Source organism: Chlorocebus sabaeus, chromosome 8, assembly GCF_047675955.1.
Source record: "Chlorocebus sabaeus isolate Y175 chromosome 8, mChlSab1.0.hap1, whole genome shotgun sequence".
Lineage (NCBI taxonomy): Eukaryota > Metazoa > Chordata > Mammalia > Primates > Cercopithecidae > Chlorocebus > Chlorocebus sabaeus.
The window spans coordinates 44,494,094-44,502,754 of NC_132911.1; positions in this window are offsets into that span (position 1 = coordinate 44,494,094).

The window sequence follows — 8,661 nt, forward strand, 5'->3', positions numbered from 1 at the left end:
ACGGAAGATATTTCCTTTTTCACCATAGCCCTCTAAGGGCTTCCAAATGTCACTTTGCAAATTCCATGAGAACAGTCTTAGGGAAAGGTTTCTTGATGGGAAAGATGTAACTCTGTGAGATGAATTGATAAAACACAAAGCAGTTTCTCAGAAACCTTCTTTCCAGTTTTTATCGGAAGATATTTCCCTTTTCACCATAACCCTCTATTGGCTTCCAAATATCACTTGGCAAATTTCACAAGAACAGTCTTAGTGAAAGACTTTTTTAGGTGAAAGCTGTAACTCTGTGAGGTGAATTAACATAACACAAAGAAGTTTCTCAGAAAGCTTCTTTCCAGTTTTTTTACGGAAGATATATCCTTTTTCACCATAGCCCTCTTTGGGCTTCCAAATCTCACCTTTCAAATTCCACAAGAACTGTCTTAGCGAAAGGATTCTTGTGGGTAAAGCTGTAACTCTGTGAGATGAATTAAAAGAACACAAAGAAGTTTCTCAGAAAGCTTCTTTTCACTTTTTATCTTAGGAAAATTCCTTTTTAACCATAGACCTCTACGGGCTTCCAAATATCTCTTTGCATATTCCACAAGAACAGTCTTAGCGAAAGGCTTCTTGAGGATAAAATGTAACTCTGTGAGATGAATTAACAGAACACAAAGCTGTTTCTCAGAAAGCTTCTTTCCAGTTTTTAACGGAATACATTTCCTTTTTCTCCATAGCCCACTATGGGCTTCTAAATATCACTTTGCAAATACCACGAGAACAGTCTAAGCAAAAGGCTTCTTGAGGGGAAAGCTATAACTGTGTGAGATGAATTATCAGAACACAAAGCAGTTTCTCACATAGCTTCTTTCCAGTTTTTAACCGAAGATATTTTCTTTTTCACCATAGCCCTCTAAGGGCTTCCAAGTATCACTTTGCAAATTCCACAAGAACAGTCTTAGCGAAAGGCTTCTTGAGGGGGAAGCTGTAACTCTGTGAGATGAATTAACAGAACACAAAGCAGTTTCTCAGAAAGCTTCTTTCCATTTTTCTACGGAAGATATTTCTTTTTCACCATAGCCCTCTATGGGATTCTAAATATCACTTTGCAAATTCTCAAGAACAGTCTAAGCGAAAGGCTTTTTGAGGGGAAAGCTGTAACTCTGTGAGATGAATTAACTGAACACAAAGAAGTTTCTCATAAAGCTACATTTCAGTTTTTATCTTAGGATATTTTCTTTTCCATCATGGCCCTCTATGGGCTTCCAAATATCACTTTGTAAATTCCACAAGAACAGTCTTAGCGAATGCCTTTTTGAGGGGATAGCTGTAACTCTGTGAGGTGAATTAACAGAACACAAAGCAGTGTCTCAGAAAGCTTGTTTAAAATTTTTAACAGAAGATATTTCCTTTTTCACCGTAATCCTCTAAGGGCTTCCAAATATCACTTTGCAAATTCCACAAGAACAGTCTTAGTGAAAGGCTTCTTGAGAGGGAAGCTGTAACTCTGTGAGATGAATTAACAGAACGAAAAGCAGTTTCTCAGAAAGCTTCTTTCCAGTTTTTAACGGAATATATTGCCTTTTACACCATAGCCCACTATGGGCTTCTAAATATCAATTTGCAAATTCCACAAGAACAATCTTAGCCAAAGGCTTCTTTAGGGGAAAGCTGTAACTCTGTGGTATGAATTATCAGAACACAAAGCAGTTTCTCATATAGCTTCTTTCGAGTTTTTAGCGGAAGATATTTCCTTTTTCACCACAGCCCTCTTAGGGCTTCCAAGTATCACTTTGCAAATTCCAGAAGAACAGTCTTAGCGAAAGACTTATTTAGGGAAATGTTGTAACTCTGTGAGATGAATTAACAGAACACAAAGCAACTTCTCAGAAAGCTTCATTTCAGTTTTTACCTTAGGATATTTCCTTTTTCACCGTAGCCTTTTAAGGGATTCCAAATGTCACTTTGCCAATTCCACAAGAACAGTCTTAGCGAAAGGCTTCTTGAGGGGAAAGCTGTCACTTTGTGAGATGAATTAACAGAACACAAAGAAGTTTCTCATAAAGCTTCATTTCACTTTTTATCTTAGGATATTTTGTTTTTCACCATGGCCCTCTAGGGGCTTCCAAATATCACTTTTCAAATTCCACAAGAACAGGCTTATCGAAAGGCTTCTTAAGGGGAAACTGTAACTCTGTGAGGTGAATTAACAGAACAGAAAGCAGTTTCTCAGAAATTTCTTTCCAATTTTTAACAGAAGAAATTTCCTTTTTCACCGTAGCCATCTATGGGCTTCCAAATATCATTTTGCAAATTCCACAAGAACAGTCTTAGCGAAAGGCTTCTTGGAAGGAAAGCTGTAACTCTGTGAGATGAATTAACAGAACACAAAGCAGTGTCTCAGAAAGTTTCTTTCCAGTTTTTAACGGAATATATTTCCTTTTTCTCCATAGCGCTCTATGGACCTCTAAGTATCACTTTGCAAACTCCACAAGAACAGACTTAGCGAATGGCTTGTTTAGGGGAAAGTTATAACTCTGTGAGATGAATTATCAGAACACAATGCAGTTTCTCAGGAATCTTCTTTCCAGTTTTACGGAAGATATTTCCTTTTTCACCCTAGATCTCTATGGGCTTCCAACTATCACTTTGCAAATTCCACAAGAACAGTCTTAGCGAAAGGCTTCTTGAGGGGGAAGCTGTAACTCTGTGAGATGAATTAACAGAACACAAAGCAGTTTCTCAGAAAGCTTCTTTCCATTTTTCTACGGAAGATATTTCTTTTTCACCATAGCCCTCTATGGGATTCTAAATATCACTTTGCAAATTCTCAAGAACAGTCTAAGCGAAAGGCTTTTTGAGGGGAAAGCTGTAACTCTGTGAGATGAATTAACTGAACACAAAGAAGTTTCTCATAAAGCTACATTTCAGTTTTTATCTTAGGATATTTTCTTTTCCATCATGGCCCTCTATGGGCTTCCAAATATCACTTTGTAAATTCCACAAGAACAGTCTTAGCGAATGCCTTTTTGAGGGGATAGCTGTAACTCTGTGAGGTGAATTAACAGAACACAAAGCAGTGTCTCAGAAAGCTTGTTTAAAATTTTTAACAGAAGATATTTCCTTTTTCACCGTAATCCTCTAAGGGCTTCCAAATATCACTTTGCAAATTCCACAAGAACAGTCTTAGTGAAAGGCTTCTTGAGAGGAAAGCTGTAACTCTGTGAGATGAATTAACAGAACGAAAAGCAGTTTCTCAGAAAGCTTCTTTCCAGTTTTTAACGGAATATATTGCCTTTTACACCATAGCCCACTATGGGCTTCTAAATATCAATTTGCAAATTCCACAAGAACAATCTTAGCCAAAGGCTTCTTTAGGGGAAAGCTGTAACTCTGTGGTATGAATTATCAGAACACAAAGCAGTTTCTCATATAGCTTCTTTCGAGTTTTTAGCGGAAGATATTTCCTTTTTCACCACAGCCCTCTTAGGGCTTCCAAGTATCACTTTGCAAATTCCAGAAGAACAGTCTTAGCGAAAGACTTATTTAGGGAAATGTTGTAACTCTGTGAGATGAATTAACAGAACACAAAGCAACTTCTCAGAAAGCTTCATTTCAGTTTTTACCTTAGGATATTTCCTTTTTCACCGTAGCCTTTTAAGGGATTCCAAATGTCACTTTGCCAATTCCACAAGAACAGTCTTAGCGAAAGGCTTCTTGAGGGGAAAGCTGTCACTTTGTGAGATGAATTAACAGAACACAAAGAAGTTTCTCATAAAGCTTCATTTCACTTTTTATCTTAGGATATTTTGTTTTTCACCATGGCCCTCTAGGGGCTTCCAAATATCACTTTTCAAATTCCACAAGAACAGGCTTATCGAAAGGCTTCTTAAGGGGAAACTGTAACTCTGTGAGGTGAATTAACAGAACAGAAAGCAGTTTCTCAGAAATTTCTTTCCAATTTTTAACAGAAGAAATTTCCTTTTTCACCGTAGCCATCTATGGGCTTCCAAATATCATTTTGCAAATTCCACAAGAACAGTCTTAGCGAAAGGCTTCTTGGAAGGAAAGCTGTAACTCTGTGAGATGAATTAACAGAACACAAAGCAGTGTCTCAGAAAGTTTCTTTCCAGTTTTTAACGGAATATATTTCCTTTTTCTCCATAGCGCTCTATGGACCTCTAAGTATCACTTTGCAAACTCCACAAGAACAGACTTAGCGAATGGCTTGTTTAGGGGAAAGTTATAACTCTGTGAGATGAATTATCAGAACACAATGCAGTTTCTCAGGAATCTTCTTTCCAGTTTTACGGAAGATATTTCCTTTTTCACCCTAGATCTCTATGGGCTTCCAACTATCACTTTGCAAATTCCACAAGAACAGTCTTAGCGAAAGGCTTCTTGAGGGGGAAGCTGTAACTCTGTGAGATGAATTAACAGAACACAAAGCAGTTTCTCAGAAAGCTTCTTTCCATTTTTCTACGGAAGATATTTCTTTTTCACCATAGCCCTCTATGGGATTCTAAATATCACTTTGCAAATTCTCAAGAACAGTCTAAGCGAAAGGCTTTTTGAGGGGAAAGCTGTAACTCTGTGAGATGAATTAACTGAACACAAAGAAGTTTCTCATAAAGCTACATTTCAGTTTTTATCTTAGGATATTTTCTTTTCCATCATGGCCCTCTATGGGCTTCCAAATATCACTTTGTAAATTCCACAAGAACAGTCTTAGCGAATGCCTTTTTGAGGGGATAGCTGTAACTCTGTGAGGTGAATTAACAGAACACAAAGCAGTGTCTCAGAAAGCTTGTTTAAAATTTTTAACAGAAGATATTTCCTTTTTCACCGTAATCCTCTAAGGGCTTCCAAATATCACTTTGCAAATTCCACAAGAACAGTCTTAGTGAAAGGCTTCTTGAGAGGGAAGCTGTAACTCTGTGAGATGAATTAACAGAACGAAAAGCAGTTTCTCAGAAAGCTTCTTTCCAGTTTTTAACGGAATATATTGCCTTTTACACCATAGCCCACTATGGGCTTCTAAATATCAATTTGCAAATTCCACAAGAACAATCTTAGCCAAAGGCTTCTTTAGGGGAAAGCTGTAACTCTGTGGTATGAATTATCAGAACACAAAGCAGTTTCTCATATAGCTTCTTTCGAGTTTTTAGCGGAAGATATTTCCTTTTTCACCACAGCCCTCTTAGGGCTTCCAAGTATCACTTTGCAAATTCCAGAAGAACAGTCTTAGCGAAAGACTTATTTAGGGAAATGTTGTAACTCTGTGAGATGAATTAACAGAACACAAAGCAACTTCTCAGAAAGCTTCATTTCAGTTTTTACCTTAGGATATTTCCTTTTTCACCGTAGCCTTTTAAGGGATTCCAAATGTCACTTTGCCAATTCCACAAGAACAGTCTTAGCGAAAGGCTTCTTGAGGGGAAAGCTGTCACTTTGTGAGATGAATTAACAGAACACAAAGAAGTTTCTCATAAAGCTTCATTTCACTTTTTATCTTAGGATATTTTGTTTTTCACCATGGCCCTCTAGGGGCTTCCAAATATCACTTTTCAAATTCCACAAGAACAGGCTTATCGAAAGGCTTCTTAAGGGGAAACTGTAACTCTGTGAGGTGAATTAACAGAACAGAAAGCAGTTTCTCAGAAATTTCTTTCCAATTTTTAACAGAAGAAATTTCCTTTTTCACCGTAGCCATCTATGGGCTTCCAAATATCATTTTGCAAATTCCACAAGAACAGTCTTAGCGAAAGGCTTCTTGGAAGGAAAGCTGTAACTCTGTGAGATGAATTAACAGAACACAAAGCAGTGTCTCAGAAAGTTTCTTTCCAGTTTTTAACGGAATATATTTCCTTTTTCTCCATAGCGCTCTATGGACCTCTAAGTATCACTTTGCAAACTCCACAAGAACAGACTTAGCGAATGGCTTGTTTAGGGGAAAGTTATAACTCTGTGAGATGAATTATCAGAACACAATGCAGTTTCTCAGGAATCTTCTTTCCAGTTTTACGGAAGATATTTCCTTTTTCACCCTAGATCTCTATGGGCTTCCAACTATCACTTTGCAAATTCCACAAGAACAGTCTTAGCGAAAGGCTTCTTGAGGGGGAAGCTGTAACTCTGTGAGATGAATTAACAGAACACAAAGCAGTTTCTCAGAAAGCTTCTTTCCATTTTTCTACGGAAGATATTTCTTTTTCACCATAGCCCTCTATGGGATTCTAAATATCACTTTGCAAATTCTCAAGAACAGTCTAAGCGAAAGGCTTTTTGAGGGGAAAGCTGTAACTCTGTGAGATGAATTAACTGAACACAAAGAAGTTTCTCATAAAGCTACATTTCAGTTTTTATCTTAGGATATTTTCTTTTCCATCATGGCCCTCTATGGGCTTCCAAATATCACTTTGTAAATTCCACAAGAACAGTCTTAGCGAATGCCTTTTTGAGGGGATAGCTGTAACTCTGTGAGGTGAATTAACAGAACACAAAGCAGTGTCTCAGAAAGCTTGTTTAAAATTTTTAACAGAAGATATTTCCTTTTTCACCGTAATCCTCTAAGGGCTTCCAAATATCACTTTGCAAATTCCACAAGAACAGTCTTAGTGAAAGGCTTCTTGAGAGGGAAGCTGTAACTCTGTGAGATGAATTAACAGAACGAAAAGCAGTTTCTCAGAAAGCTTCTTTCCAGTTTTTAACGGAATATATTGCCTTTTACACCATAGCCCACTATGGGCTTCTAAATATCAATTTGCAAATTCCACAAGAACAATCTTAGCCAAAGGCTTCTTTAGGGGAAAGCTGTAACTCTGTGGTATGAATTATCAGAACACAAAGCAGTTTCTCATATAGCTTCTTTCGAGTTTTTAGCGGAAGATATTTCCTTTTTCACCACAGCCCTCTTAGGGCTTCCAAGTATCACTTTGCAAATTCCAGAAGAACAGTCTTAGCGAAAGACTTATTTAGGGAAATGTTGTAACTCTGTGAGATGAATTAACAGAACACAAAGCAACTTCTCAGAAAGCTTCATTTCAGTTTTTACCTTAGGATATTTCCTTTTTCACCGTAGCCTTTTAAGGGATTCCAAATGTCACTTTGCCAATTCCACAAGAACAGTCTTAGCGAAAGGCTTCTTGAGGGGAAAGCTGTCACTTTGTGAGATGAATTAACAGAACACAAAGAAGTTTCTCATAAAGCTTCATTTCACTTTTTATCTTAGGATATTTTGTTTTTCACCATGGCCCTCTAGGGGCTTCCAAATATCACTTTTCAAATTCCACAAGAACAGGCTTATCGAAAGGCTTCTTAAGGGGAAACTGTAACTCTGTGAGGTGAATTAACAGAACAGAAAGCAGTTTCTCAGAAATTTCTTTCCAATTTTTAACAGAAGAAATTTCCTTTTTCACCGTAGCCATCTATGGGCTTCCAAATATCATTTTGCAAATTCCACAAGAACAGTCTTAGCGAAAGGCTTCTTGGAAGGAAAGCTGTAACTCTGTGAGATGAATTAACAGAACACAAAGCAGTGTCTCAGAAAGTTTCTTTCCAGTTTTTAACGGAATATATTTCCTTTTTCTCCATAGCGCTCTATGGACCTCTAAGTATCACTTTGCAAACTCCACAAGAACAGACTTAGCGAATGGCTTGTTTAGGGGAAAGTTATAACTCTGTGAGATGAATTATCAGAACACAATGCAGTTTCTCAGGAATCTTCTTTCCAGTTTTACGGAAGATATTTCCTTTTTCACCCTAGATCTCTATGGGCTTCCAACTATCACTTTGCAAATTCCACAAGAACAGTCTTAGCGAAAGGCTTCTTGAGGGGAGAGCTGCAACTCTGTGAGATGAATTAACAAAACACAAGGAAGTTTCTCATAAAGCTTCATTTCAATTTTTATCTTAGGATATTTCCTTTTTCACCATAGCCCCCTATGGGCTTCCAAATATCAATTTGCAAATTCCACAAGAACAGTTTTAACGAAAGTCTTGAGGAGAAAGCTGTAACTCTGTGAGATGAATTAACAGAACAAAAAGCAGTTTCTCAGAAAGCTTCTTTCCAGTTTTAAACGGAATATATTTCCTTTTTCACCATAGCCCTCTATGGGCTTCTAAATATCAAATTGCAAATTCCACAAGAACAGTCTTAGCGAAAGGCTTCTTGAGGGGAAAGGTGTAACTCTGTGAGATGAATTATAAGAACACTAAGCAGCTTCTCATATGGATTCTTTCGAGTTTTTAACGGAAGATATTTCCTATTTCACCATAGCCCCCTAAGGGCTTCCAAGTATCACTTTGCAAATTCCACAAGAACACTCTTAGCGAAAGACTTCTTTAGGGAAAAGTTGTAACTCTGTGAGATGAATTAACAGAACACAAAGCAGTTTCTCAGAAAACTTCATTTCAGTTTTTACCTTAGGATATTTCCTTTTTCACCATAGCCTTCTATGGGCTTCCAAATGTCACTTTGCCAATTCCACAAGAACAGTCTTAGCGAAAGGCTTCTTGAGGGGAAAGCTGTCACTCTGTGAGATGAATTAACAGAACACAAAGGAGTTTCTCAGAAAGCTTCTTTCCAGTTTTTTGACGGAATATATTTCCTTTTCCTCCATAGCTCACTATTGGCTTCCAAATATCACTTTGCAAATTCCACAAGAACAGTCTTAGCGAAAG